The sequence below is a fragment of the Lycium barbarum genome, chromosome 3, assembly GCF_019175385.1.
Source record: "Lycium barbarum isolate Lr01 chromosome 3, ASM1917538v2, whole genome shotgun sequence".
Classification (NCBI taxonomy): domain Eukaryota; kingdom Viridiplantae; phylum Streptophyta; class Magnoliopsida; order Solanales; family Solanaceae; genus Lycium; species Lycium barbarum.
Window position 1 is genome coordinate 67396946 of NC_083339.1, and position 13743 is coordinate 67410688.

Sequence of the window (13743 nt, forward strand, 5' to 3'; positions counted from 1 at the left end):
AAGGATAAGGGAATCATCAAGGATCATCCAAGTCAAGAAATCCAAATGGAGAAAAACTAGGGTTTTGCTCAAAGAAGAGTATTATCAACCAAAGCTTGTTCCTACAACTTCTAAGGTAAGATTCATGATTTTTACAAGATGTTTAAGGTATTGGAGAATTAAAATACATGGATTGTAGAAAATGTGGTCAACTAGGTCATGAATGATGAATAGTGACATTTTGAGAAATAGTTTGAATTGAGTTATGAATGTTGTTGTGTTGTGATATGAATGTGTTATAAATGGTATTAAGATCATGAACTAAACACTTTAGACGAATGGACGAAGATGGGTGTTGTGACCATAAATGTGGGTGAATTAGAGGCAAATTGAGGAATCTAGATAATGTGGATAATGCGAATGACTAATGGCCATTGTTATGATATTAATGAAGGTATAAACTCTAGCATTGGAAGGGAACGTGCAAGTGTAGGATAGTTCGACGGAAAGGTATGTAAGGCTAACCCTTCTTTCATAAGGCATGGTTCTAGGCCAAATTCCTAAATTCCTCTATATGAGTATGTTGTCTTCACATGGTTGACACTCCGAGCTCATAAGCTCACCACCCTTGATATGTACTATGATTATACTACGTTCCTCGTATGACGAGTAAGTCTATAATGTAAATGTAACGATAATGATGTGGATAGTAATGATGATGAGAGTAAAATGAGACTAGAGATGCTTACGAGCTACGATATATGTATATGTATGCCTATGAAGGGCTATGATAAGGCCCCGAGCTTATGATGCCGGGTACGACTATATGTATATGACTATGTATAAAGTATGTATACGACTACGAAACGCGCGCACACCTCTGCAAATGGTACGGATAACCCTGATGCCTTGGTAGGGCCAGGTATGTATGACCTTGAGTCTTGGTTGGCCAAGCATGTATAAGACACCGATCCTATGAGGTCGGGTATGCTATGTAAATGCTATGTATATGAAATGACTATGTATATAATATGAATATGAATGTGAAAAGACTATGTATAGGAATGCGAATAAGAACATGTATACGAATATGAGCACAAGTATGGTACGAGTATTATTATGGGATACGAACGACGATGTATGCAAGTAAGCGACATGATGATGATATTACTGTCTCCCCTCCTATGCTATTTTCATATGATATCTATTATGCTTCTATATTGATGTTGATCATTCTTTACATACTCAGTACATTCTTCGTACTGACGTCCTTTTGTTTGTGGACGCTGCGTCATGCCCGCAGGTGCACAGGGAGACAGACTTGATCCATAGCTGCTTATTCAGAGATTGCATAGCAGAGCTCCATTTCTTTCGGAGTCGTAGCTTTTGGGTACTTATTCTTTTGTGTATATAATTATGGGCATAGCGGGGTCCTGTCCCGCTCATACGATATGTCATACTCTTAGAGGCTCGTAGTCATGTGTATGTGGGTAGAGATGTTCGACCATGTCGGCCCATGTTTTGTATATCTTTTGTTGGCCTCGTCGGCCTTGTACTTATGATGTGGCATAGATGCCTATGATATGTTAAATGATGATGGTCGTCTAATGGGATAAGTATGATTAACGATACGAAAAGCACGAATTGACTTATGGTTCACCTAGATGTTATGTTATGTACGATAAGGGGGTGCCCGGGTGGGGTATCACCGGGTCCTCGTCGCGGCCCCCTAGCCGGGTCGTGACAAAAGTGGTATCAGAGCAGTGCAGTCCTAGGATGTGTCTACGAGCCGTGTCTAGTAGAGTCTTGGTTATGGGTGTGTTGCGCGCCACACTTATAAACGAGAAGCTGCGGACATTTTAGGAATATATGACCTTCTTTCTTCATAAGAATCGTGCGATAGAGCTATGATGTAAGAAATTCTTGTTCCTAAATCGTGTGTTGTGTATTTCAGAGATGCCTAAAAAGAAAAAGGCTACAGCAGCCCAAAAGGGTAAGACGGTGGCAGAAAAGCGGGCTGAAAGAGCACCGCCACCGGTAGTAGAGGAAGATGAGTCCCAGAGTGCGGCTCAATCTCAGTCCTCCCAGACAGTGCCTATTACTGGGGAGCACGTGGGAGCCTCAGCCCCAGCTCCAGCTCCTCCACTGAATGCTTCGGGCCAAGACGTGAAAGAGGCCATTAATTTGTTGACTCAGTTGGTTGCGGCCCAGACTCAGAGGCCAAGCGCAGGGCAAGGTGACAGGACTGTTAGTGCAAGGGCCCGTGACTTCATTGCTTTGAAACCCCTGGAATTTTTTGGGTCGAAACTGGAGGAGGATCCCCAGGACTTTATTGATGGTATGCTAAGGACGCTCCGGTTGATACATGCTTCAGACACCGAATCGGTGGATGTAGCGTCATATAGATTGAGAGATATCTCGATCCAGTGGTATACAGTACGGATGTCTTCGCGGGGAGCCAATGCACCTCCGCCGGTATGACAAGAGTTTGTCGATGCTTTTCTCCGTCACTACATGCCTCCAGAAGTTCGGCAAGCTAGGGCTAAATTCTTGAATTTGAGGCAAGGTAACATGAGTGCTACAGAGTATAGTCTCCGCTTTAACTCCTTGGCCAGGTATGCTTCGGCCATGGTAGCGGATATGGGCGATCGGGTGCACCGGTTTGTGAAAGGCCTAGGGCCACACTTGATGGATAAATGCTTAACTGCATCCCTTCAGTATGGCATGGATATTGCACGCATTCAGGCACATGCTCAGGAATTAGAGGAACACCTACAGCAGCGGAGAAATGAACGTGAGCAAGATAGGGGACATAGCAAGAGAGCTAGACCTTCAGGTTCGAGGAGCGAGTCCAGGGGTGGACACAGATAGCAGCTTCCCAGCCATTCAGGCTATTCTATGACCAGTCCACCTCCACGGTTTTCAGGCCAGGGCCTTGATAGATCTGCTCGTTCAGGGCCGAGTCCGAGTTATACAGGACCTCAGTTCAGAGGCGATTTGGGTCAGTCAAGGCCACCCGTACCACCGTGTTACCAGTGTGGGAAGATGCATTGGGGTCGATGCCGATTTGGTTCAGATGATTGCTATTCATGTGGTCGGCCAATCCATATTATGCGTGATTTCCTCTCAGTACATGGTAGAGGTAGGAGCCAGCCATCAGGGTCAGTAGCCGGATCTTCGGCATCTTTACGCCCTACGGGGCCAGGTTCACATGCGCCAGTCGGCCATGGTAGAGGTAGAGGCATTGCTCCCAGTACTAGCGGTCCTCAACACCGTATTTATGCTTTGGCTGGACGCCAAGATCTTGGGTCTTCTCCTGATGTGGTCACAGGTATATTATCGGTATTCTCTCATGATATATATGTTTTGATTGATCCGGGCTCCACATTATCATATGTTAATCCAAATATTTCGGGTCGATTTATAATTGAGATGGAGTCTATCAAACCTTTTGAGGTGTCCACACCCGTGGGTGACTCGGTAATAGCTAGCCGAGTATATAGGAATTGTGTGATTGTGATTTGTGATCGTCGTACCATGATTGATTTGCATGAGCTAGAAATGGTAGATTTTGACGTTATTATAGGCATGGATTGGTTGGCTTCTTGTTATGCCAATGTTGATTGCCGGATGAAGATGGTTCGTTTCCAGTTTCCGGGAGAACCAGTCTTAGAATGGAAAGGGAATGCGACGTCACCAAAGGGTAGGTTTATTTCCTATCTAAAGGCAAGGAAGATGATCGCGAAAGGGTGCATTTATCACCTAGTGCGAATTCAAGATGTAGAAGCTGAGTCGCCGACTCTTCAGTCAGTTCCGGTAGTGAATGAATTTCCGGATGTGTTCCCGGAAGAGCTTCCAGGCCTTCCTCCCGAGCGGGAGATCGATTTTGCTATTGACGTGTTGCCAGACACTAATCCCATATCTATTCCTCCCTATAGGATGGCACCCGCAGAGTTGAAAGAGTTGAAGGAGCAATTAAAAGACTTGCTTGAAAAAGGCTTCATTAGGCCTAGTTCATCCCCGTGGGGAGCACCCGTATTGTTCGCCCGGAAGAAGGATGGCTCTTTGAGAATGTGCATTGATTATCGACAATTGAATAAAGTGACAATTAAGAACAAGTATCCCCTCCCGAGGATTGATGATTTATTTTATCAATTGCAAGGTTCCAAATGGTTTTCAAAGATTGATTTGAGGTCCGGGTATCACCAAGTAAGAGTTAGGGAGAAAGATATCCCTAAGACAGCTTTCAGAACAAGATATGGCCATTTCGGGTTCCGAGTAATGTTGTTTGGGATAACTAATGCACCGGCAGTGTTTGTGGACTTAATGAACAATGTATTCAGGCCTTTTCTGGATCGATTCGTGATTGTATTCATCGATGACATCCTACTGTATTCTAGATCCAAGGCAGAACATGTGGATTATTTGCGAATTGTCCTTGGAGTTCTTCGAGCTCGAGAGTTATTCGCGAAGTTTTCCAAATGCGAGTTTTGGTTAAACTCAGTAGCATTTCTGGGCCACATTGTTGCAGCTGACGGTATTCGAGTGGATAGCCAAAAGATTGAGGCCATGAAGACTTGGCCAAGGCCCACAACCCCTACGGAGGTTCGTAGCTTTTTGGGTTTAGCAGGTTATTACAAAAGATTTGTTGAGGATTTCTCTTCTATTTCTGCACCGCTCACCAAGTTGACTCAGAAGTCAGCTAAGTTTCAATGGATAGATGCTTGCGAGCGTAGTTTCCAAGAGTTGAAAGGCCGACTGACTTCAGCCCCAGTCTTGACACTTCCAGAGAGATTGGAAGGATATGTTATTTATTGTGATGCTTCAGGCGTCGGACTAGGCTGTGTATTGATGCAAAATGGTAAGGTGATTGCGTATGCTTCTAGACAATTACGGAAACATGAGCAGAATTATCCTACCCATGACTTAGAATTGGCCGCGGTGGTCCATGCTTTAAAGATATAGAGACATTACTTATATAGTGTCCACGTGGATATTTATACAGATCATAAGAGTCTCCAGTACATCTTCAAGCAGAAAGAGTTGAATTTGCGGCAACGACGATGGCTAGAGTTGCTAAAAGACTATGATGTTGAAATCCTGTACCACCCCGGAAAGGCAAATGTTGTGGCTGATGCTCTTAGCCGTAGGTCGATGGGAAGTCTAAGTGATGTACGACCAGAAAAGAAAGAGATGGCCTGTGATCTTCAACAGTTAGCTAGCCTAGGAGTTGGAGTGGCGGACCCAGGTAGGAGCGGAGCTACTATTCAGAATTCAGCAGTTTCATCGTTAGTAGCGGAAGTAAAAGAGTGAGAATATGAGGATCCCATGCTAATGCAGTACAGAGATACACTCCCTCAGAAGGAGGAGTCATCATTTGACATTTCGGAAGACGGAGTCCTCCGATGTCGAGGCAGGTTATGTGTTCCCGATGTGGTAGGTCTACGCCATCAGATTTTGAGAGAAGCTCATTGTTCCCGTCACTCCGTTCACCCCGGAGCGACGAAAATGTATCATGATCTTAAGACTATATATTGGTGGAATGGGATGTAGAAAGACGTAGCGGAATTCGTAGCTCAGTGTCCTAATTGCCAACAAGTGAAGATAGAACACCAAAAGCCGGGTGGCTTATTGCAAGCTATAGAAATCCCAACTTGGAAGTGAGAAGTGATTAATATGGATTTCATTACAGGGTTACCCCATTCTCGACGTAAATATGATTCCATATGGGTGATCGTGGATAGACTCACTAAATCAGCTCATTTCTTACCGGTCAGGGCGACCTATGTGGCTGAAGATTACGCAAAGCTTTATCTTAAAGAGATAGTGAGACTCCATGGTGTTCCAGTGTCTATTATCTCCGATAGAGGAACTCAGTTTACAGCCAAGTTTTGGAGATCGTTCCAAGAGGGTCTAGGGACCCAAGTGCGCCTTAGCACGGCATTTCACCCACAGACCGATGGGCAAGCTGAACGTACTATTCAGACCCTTGAAGATATGTTATGGGCATGTATGATAGATTTTGGAGGAAATTGGGATGACCATTTGCCACTCATTGAGTTTGCTTACAATAACAGTTATCATTCTAGCATTCAAATGGCACCGTATGAGGCTCTATATGGGCGAAAGTGTAGATCCCCAATTGGGTGGTTTGAAACCGGAGAAGCCAAGGTGATAGGGCCAGATTTGGTCCAGCAAGCAAGAGAGAAAGTCAAGCTTATACGAGATCGATTGTTAGCGGCTCAAAGTCGCCAGAAGTCCTATGCAGATAATTGTCGAAGGGACTTAGAGTTCCAAGTTAAGGATTGGGGTATTCTTGAAAGTGTCGCCAATGAAAGACGTTATGAGATTTGGCAAAAAGAGGAAGCTCAGTCCCCGGTATATCGGACCCTATGAGATTATACGCAAAATAGGCAAAGTGGCCTATGAGCTAGATCTACCTCCAGATTTGGAGTCAGTCCATCCAGTATTTCATGTCTTGATGCTTCGGAAGTGTGTTGGAGATCCTACGAGGATCGTCCCAGTGAATGATATTCAAGTGACAGAAAAGTTAACTTATGATGAAATACCCATTGCCATATCAGATAGGCAAGTACGGAGGCTTAGAAACAAAGAAGTGGCCTCAATTAAAGTTCTGTGGAGAAATAACAATCGAGAGGAAATGACATGGGAAGCGGAAGAGAATATGCGATCCAAGTACCCACATTTATTTCAGCCCTTGGAAGAAGTCCAAGATGAGACGTCAAAATCATAAGGTATGCATGTTTTCCCTTTTTTACATTCAGGTCGTGTGTGGCCAAATTTCTAGTGTTGTTGTATTATTGCCCTGTGAGGCATTGTTTTTGTGGGTTGTTGTGACAGGGTGGTAGTGCCACATTACAGAGGAAACTCTGGCGAAAGTTTTAGAGAATTCCCCAAGCCTTTAACATTCGAGGACGAATGTTCCTAAGGGGGGTAGAATTTTACACCTCGGAAAATTTCCCGTTGGTACGCAAGTAAATGAACTAATGATGGGTGCGAGGAGTGCGAGTGTATAATGTTTCATGGGAAATGTATGTAAAGGGATGTGGTTGATTAGAATGAAAAATCGAGAAATGAGAAAAATTGAAAGTTGGCAAAACTGTCCAGTGGTCGTATATTGCAAAATACGGACCGTAAAGTGCAATACGGTGGTCCGTAAACTGGCAGTCGTAAACTGCCATGCAAAAGATTCAGCCTTCTGCCAGTGGTCGTAAAGTGCAAATACGGACCGTAAACTAGTATACGGTCCGTAAACTGCCAGGTCGTAAACTGGCATGCCAAACTTCAACTTGCTGCCAGCTGAGGAAGAGGTATAATACGACCTGATGGACGGACCGTAAAGTGATTTACGGCCCGTAAACCATGGTCGTAAATCACCATGCATGCAAGACAAAGTCTCTGGTCCTACTTAAGCTTAAAGACGACCACGAAAGACGGTCCGTAAAGTGGAATACGGACCGTAAACCTCCATGGACGACCACTGTTCACCCAGCACAGATTTTCCAATTCATTAAATATGAGGATCAAGACTTGTCTTATTTCATTTCCACATTACACCACTTCTCTCTAAAACTTCTCTCTACATTTATTATATGATTTTTCAAGGATTATAAGCCATCAATAACATTAAGACAAGTAAATCAAGGATAAGGGAATCATCAAGGATCATCCAAGTCAAGAAATCCAAATGGAGAAAAACTAGGGTTTTGCTCAAAGAAGAGTATTATCAACCAAAGCTTGTTCCTACAACTTCTAAGGTAAGATTCATGATTTTTACAAGATGTTTAAGGTATTGGAGAATTAAAATACATGGATTGTAGAAAATGTGGTCAACTAGGTCATGAATGATGAATAGTGACATTTTGAGAAATAGTTTGAATTGAGTTATGAATGTTGTTGTGTTGTGATATGAATGTGTTATAAATGGTATTAAGATCATGAACTAAACACTTTAGACGAATGGACGAAGATGGGTGTTGTGACCATAAATGTGGGTGAATTAGAGGCAAATTGAGGAATCTAGATAATGTGGATAATGTGAATGACTAATGGCCATTGTTATGATATTAATGAAGGTATACACTCTAGCATTGGAAGGGAACGTGCAAGTGTAGGATAGTTCGACGGAAAGGTATGTAAGGCTAACCCTTCTTTCATAAGGCATGGTTCTTGGCCAAATTCCTAAATTCCTCTATATGAGTATGTTGTCTTCACATGGTTGACATTCCGAGCTCATAAGCTCACCACCCTTGATATGTACTATGATTATACTACGTTCCTCGTATGACGAGTAAGTCTATAATGTAAATGTAACGATAATGATGTGGATAGTAATGATGATGAGAGTAAAATGAGACTAGAGATGCTTACGAGCTACGATATATGTATATGTATGCCTATGAAGGGCTATGATAAGGCCCCGAGCTTATGATGCCGGGTAAGACTATATGTATATGACTATGTATAAAGTATGTATACGACTACGAAACGCGCGCACACCTCTGCAAATGGTACGGATAACCCTGATGCCTTGGTAGGGCCAGGTATGTATGACCTTGAGTCTTGGTTGGCCAAGCATGTATAAGACACTGATCCTATGAGGTCGGGTATGCTATGCAAATGCTATGTATATGAAATGACTATGTATATAATATGAATATGAATGTGAAAAGACTATGTATAGGAATGCGAATAAGAACATGTATACGAATATGAGCACAAGTATGGTACGAGTATTATTATGGGATACGAACGACGATGTATGCAAGTAAGCGACATGATGATGATATTACTGTCTCCCCTCCTATGCTATTTTCATATGATATCTATTATGCTTCTATATTGATGTTGATCATTCTTTACATACTCAGTACATTCTTCGTACTGACGTCCTTTTATTTGTGGACGCTGTGTCATGCCCGCAGGTGCACAGGGAGACAGACTTGATCCATAGCTGCTTATTCAGAGATTGCATAGCAGAGCTCCATTTCTTTCGGAGTCGTAGCTTTTGGGTACTTATTCTTTTGTGTATATAATTATGGGCATAGCGGGATCCTGTCCCGCTCATACGATATGTCATACTCTTAGAGGCTCGTAGTCATGTGTATGTGGGTAGAGATGTTCGACCATGTCGGCCCATGTTTTGTATATCTTTTGTTGGCCTCGTCGGCCTTGTACTTATGATGTGGCATAGATGCCTATGATATGTTAAATGATGATGGTCGTCTAATGGGATCAGTATGATTAACGATACGAAAAGCACGAATTGACTTATGGTTCACCTAGATGTTATGTTATGTACGATAAGGGGGTGCCCGGGTGGGGTATCACCGGGTCCTCGTCGCGGCCCCCTAGCCGGGTCGTGACAAAAGTGGTATCAGAGCAGTGCAGTCCTAGGATGTGTCTACGAGCCGTGTCTAGTAGAGTCTTGGTTATGGGTGTGTTGCGCGCCACACTTATAAACGAGAAGCTGCGGACATTTTAGGAATATATGACCTTCTTTCTTCATAAGAATCGTGCGATAGAGCTATGATGTAAGAAATTCTTGTTCCTAAATCGTGTGTTGTGTATTTCAGAGATGCCTAAAAAGAAAAAGGCTACAGCAGCCCAAAAGGGTAAGACGGTGGCAGAAAAGCGGGCTGAAAGAGCACCGCCACCGGTAGTAGAGGAAGATGAGTCCCAGAGTGCGGCTCAATCTCAGTCCTCCCAGACAGTGCCCATTACTGGGGAGCACGTGGGAGCCTCAGCCCCAGCTCCAGCTCCTCCACTGAATGCTTCGGGCCAAGACGTGAAAGAGGCCATTAATTTGTTGACTCAGTTGGTTGCGGCCCAGACTCAGAGGCCAAGCGCAGGGCAAGGTGACAGGACTGTTAGTGCAAGGGCCCGTGACTTCATTGCTTTGAAACCCCTGGAATTGTTTGGGTCGAAACTGGAGGAGGATCCCCAGGACTTTATTGATGGTATGCTAAGGACGCTCCGGTTGATACATGCTTCAGACACCGAATCGGTGGATGTAGCGTCATATAGATTGAGAGATATCTCGATCCAGTGGTATACAGTACGGATGGCTTCGCGGGGAGCCAATGCACCTCCGCCGGTATGACAAGAGTTTGTCGATGCTTTTCTCCGTCACTACATGCCTCCAGAAGTTCGGCGAGCTAGGGCTAAATTCTTGAATTTGAGGCAAGGTAACATGAGTGCTACAGAGTATAGTCTCCGCTTTAACTCCTTGGCCAGGTATGCTTCGGCCATGGTAGCGGATATGGGCGATCGGGTGCACCGGTTTGTGAAAGGCCTAGGGCCACACTTGATGGATAAATGCTTAACTGCATCCCTTCAGTATGGCATGGATATTGCACGCATTCAGGCACATGCTCAGGAATTAGAGGAACACCTACAGCAGCGGAGAAATGAACGTGAGCAAGATAGGGGACATAGCAAGAGAGCTAGACCTTCAGGTTCGAGGAGCGAGTCCAGGGGTGGACACAGATAGCAGCTTCCCAGCTATTCAGGCTATTCTATGACCAGTCCACCTCCACGGTTTTCAGGCCAGGGCCTTGATAGATCTGCTCGTTCAGGGCCGAGTCCGAGTTATACAGGACCTCAGTTCAGAGGCGATTTGGGTCAGTCAAGGCCACCCGTACCACCGTGTTACCAGTGTGGGAAGATGCATTGGGGTCGATGCCGATTTGGTTCAGATGATTGCTATTCATGTGGTCGGCCAGGCCATATTATGCGTGATTTCCTCTCAGTACATGGTAGAGGTAGGAACCAGCCATCAGGGTCAGTAGCCGGATCTTCGGCATCTTTACGCCCTACGAGGCCAGGTTCACATGCGCCAGTCGGCCATGGTAGAGGTAGAGGCATTGCTCCCAGTACTAGCGGTCCTCAACACCGTATTTATGCTTTGGCTGGACGCCAAGATCTTGGGTCTTCTCCTGATGTGGTCACAGGTATATTATCGGTATTCTCTCATGATATATATGCTTTGATTGATCCGGGCTCCACATTATCATATGTTAATCCAAATATTTCGGGTCGATTTATAATTGAGATGGAGTCTATCAAACCTTTTGAGGTGTCCACACCCGTGGGTGACTCGGTAATAGCTAGCCGAGTATATAGGAATTGTGTGATTGTGATTTGTGATCGTCGTACCATGATTGATTTGCATGAGCTAGAAATGGTAGATTTTGACGTTATTATAGGCATGGATTGGTTGGCTTCTTGTTATGCCAATGTTGATTGCCGGATGAAGATGGTTCGTTTCCAGTTTCCGGGAGAACCAGTCTTAGAATGGAAAGGGAATGCGACGTCACCAAAGGGTAGGTTTATTTCCTATCTAAAGGCAAGGAAGATGATCACGAAAGGGTGCATTTATCACCTAGTGCGAGTTCAAGATGTAGAAGCTGAGTCGCCGACTCTTCAGTCAGTTCCGGTAGTGAATGAATTTCCGGATGTGTTCCCGGAAGAGCTTCCAGGCCTTCCTCCCGAGCGGGAGATCGATTTTGCTATTGACGTGTTGCCAGACACTAATCCCATATCTATTCCTCCCTATAGGATGGCACCCGCAGAGTTGAAAGAGTTGAAGGAGCAATTAAAAGACTTGCTTGAAAAAGGCTTCATTAGGCCTAGTTCATCCCCGTGGGGAGCACCCGCATTGTTCGTCCGGAAGAAGGATGGCTCTTTGAGAATGTGCATTGATTATCGACAATTGAATAAAGTGACAATTAAGAACAAGTATCCCCTCCCGAGGATTGATGATTTATTTTATCAATTGCAAGGTTCCAAATGGTTTTCAAAGATTGATTTGAGGTCCGGGTATCACCAAGTAAGAGTTAGGGAGAAAGATATCCCTAAGACAGCTTTCAGAACATGATATGGCCATTTCGGGTTCCGAGTAATGTTGTTTGGGATAACTAATGCACCGGCAGTGTTTGTGGACTTAATGAACAATGTAATCAGGCCTTTTCTGGATCGATTCGTGATTATATTCATCGATGACATCCTACTGTATTCTAGATCCAAGGCAGAACATGTGGATCATTTGCGAATTGTCCTTGGAGTTCTTCGAGCTCGAGAGTTATTCGCGAAGTTTTCCAAATGCGAGTTTTGGTTGAACTCAGTAGCATATCTGGGCCACATTGTTGCAGCTGACGGTATTCGAGTGGATAGCCAAAAGATTGAGGCCATGAAGACTTGGCCAAGGCCCACAACCCCTACGGAGGTTCGTAGCTTTTTGGGTTTAGCAGGTTATTACAAAAGATTTGTTGAGGATTTCTCTTCTATTTCTGCACCGCTCACCAAGTTGACTCAGAAGTCAGCTAAGTTTCAATGGATAGATGCTTGCGAGCGTAGTTTCCAAGAGTTGAAAGGCCGACTGACTTCAGCCCCAGTCTTGACACTTCCAGAGAGATTGGAAGGATATGTTATTTATTGTGATGCTTCAGGCGTCGGACTAGGCTGTGTATTGATGCAAAATGGTAAGGTGATTGCGTATGCTTCTAGACAATTACGGAAACATGAGCAGAATTATCCTACCCATGACTTAGAATTGGCCGCGGTGGTCCATGCTTTAAAGATATAGAGACATTACTTATATAGTGTCCACGTGGATATTTATACAGATCATAAGAGTCTCCAGTACATCTTCAAGCAGAAAGAGTTGAATTTGCGGCAACGACGATGGCTAGAGTTGCTAAAAGACTATGATGTTGAAATCCTGTACCACCCCGGAAAGGCAAATGTTGTGGCTGATGCTCTTAGCCGTAGGTCGATGGGAAGTCTAAGTGATGTACGACCAGAAAAGAAAGAGATGGCCCGTGATCTTCAACAGTTAGCTAGCCTTGGAGTTGGAGTGGTGGACTCAGGTAGCAGCGGAGCTACTATTCAGAATTCAGCAGTTTCATCGTTAGTAGCGGAAGTAAAAGAGTGACAATATGAGGATCCCATGCTAATGCAGTACAGAGATACACTCCCTCAGAAGGAGGAGTCATCATTTGACATTTCAGAAGACGGAGTCCTCCGATGTCGAGGCAGGTTATGTGTTCCCGATGTGGTAGGTCTACGCCATCAGATTTTGAGAGAAGCTCATTGTTCCCGTCACTCCGTTCACCCCGGAGCGACGAAAATGTATCATGATCTTAAGACTATATATTGGTGGAATGGGATGTAGAAAGACGTAGCGGAATTCGTAGCTCAGTGTCCTAATTGCCAACAAGTGAAGATAGAACACCAAAAGCCGGGTGGCTTATTGCAAGCTATAGAAATCCCAACTTGGAAGTGAGAAGTGATTAATATGGATTTCATTACAGGGTTACCCCATTCTCGACGTAAATATGATTCCATATGGGTGATCGTGGATAGACTCACTAAATCAGCTCATTTCTTACCGGTCAGGGCGACCTATGTGGCTGAAGATTACGCAAAGCTTTATCTTAAAGAGATAGTGAGACTCCATGGTGTTCCAGTGTCTATTATCTCCGATAGAGGAACTCAGTTTACAGCCAAGTTTTGGAGATCATTCCAAGAGGGTCTAGGGACCAAAGTGCGCCTTAGCACGGCATTTCACCCACAGACCGATGGGCAAGCTGAACGTACTATTCATATCCTTGAAGATATGTTACGGGCATGTATGATAGATTTTGGAGGAAATTGGGATGACCATTTGCCACTCATTGAGTTTGCTTACAATAACAGTTATCATTCTAGCATTCAAATGGCACCGTATGAGGCTCTATATGG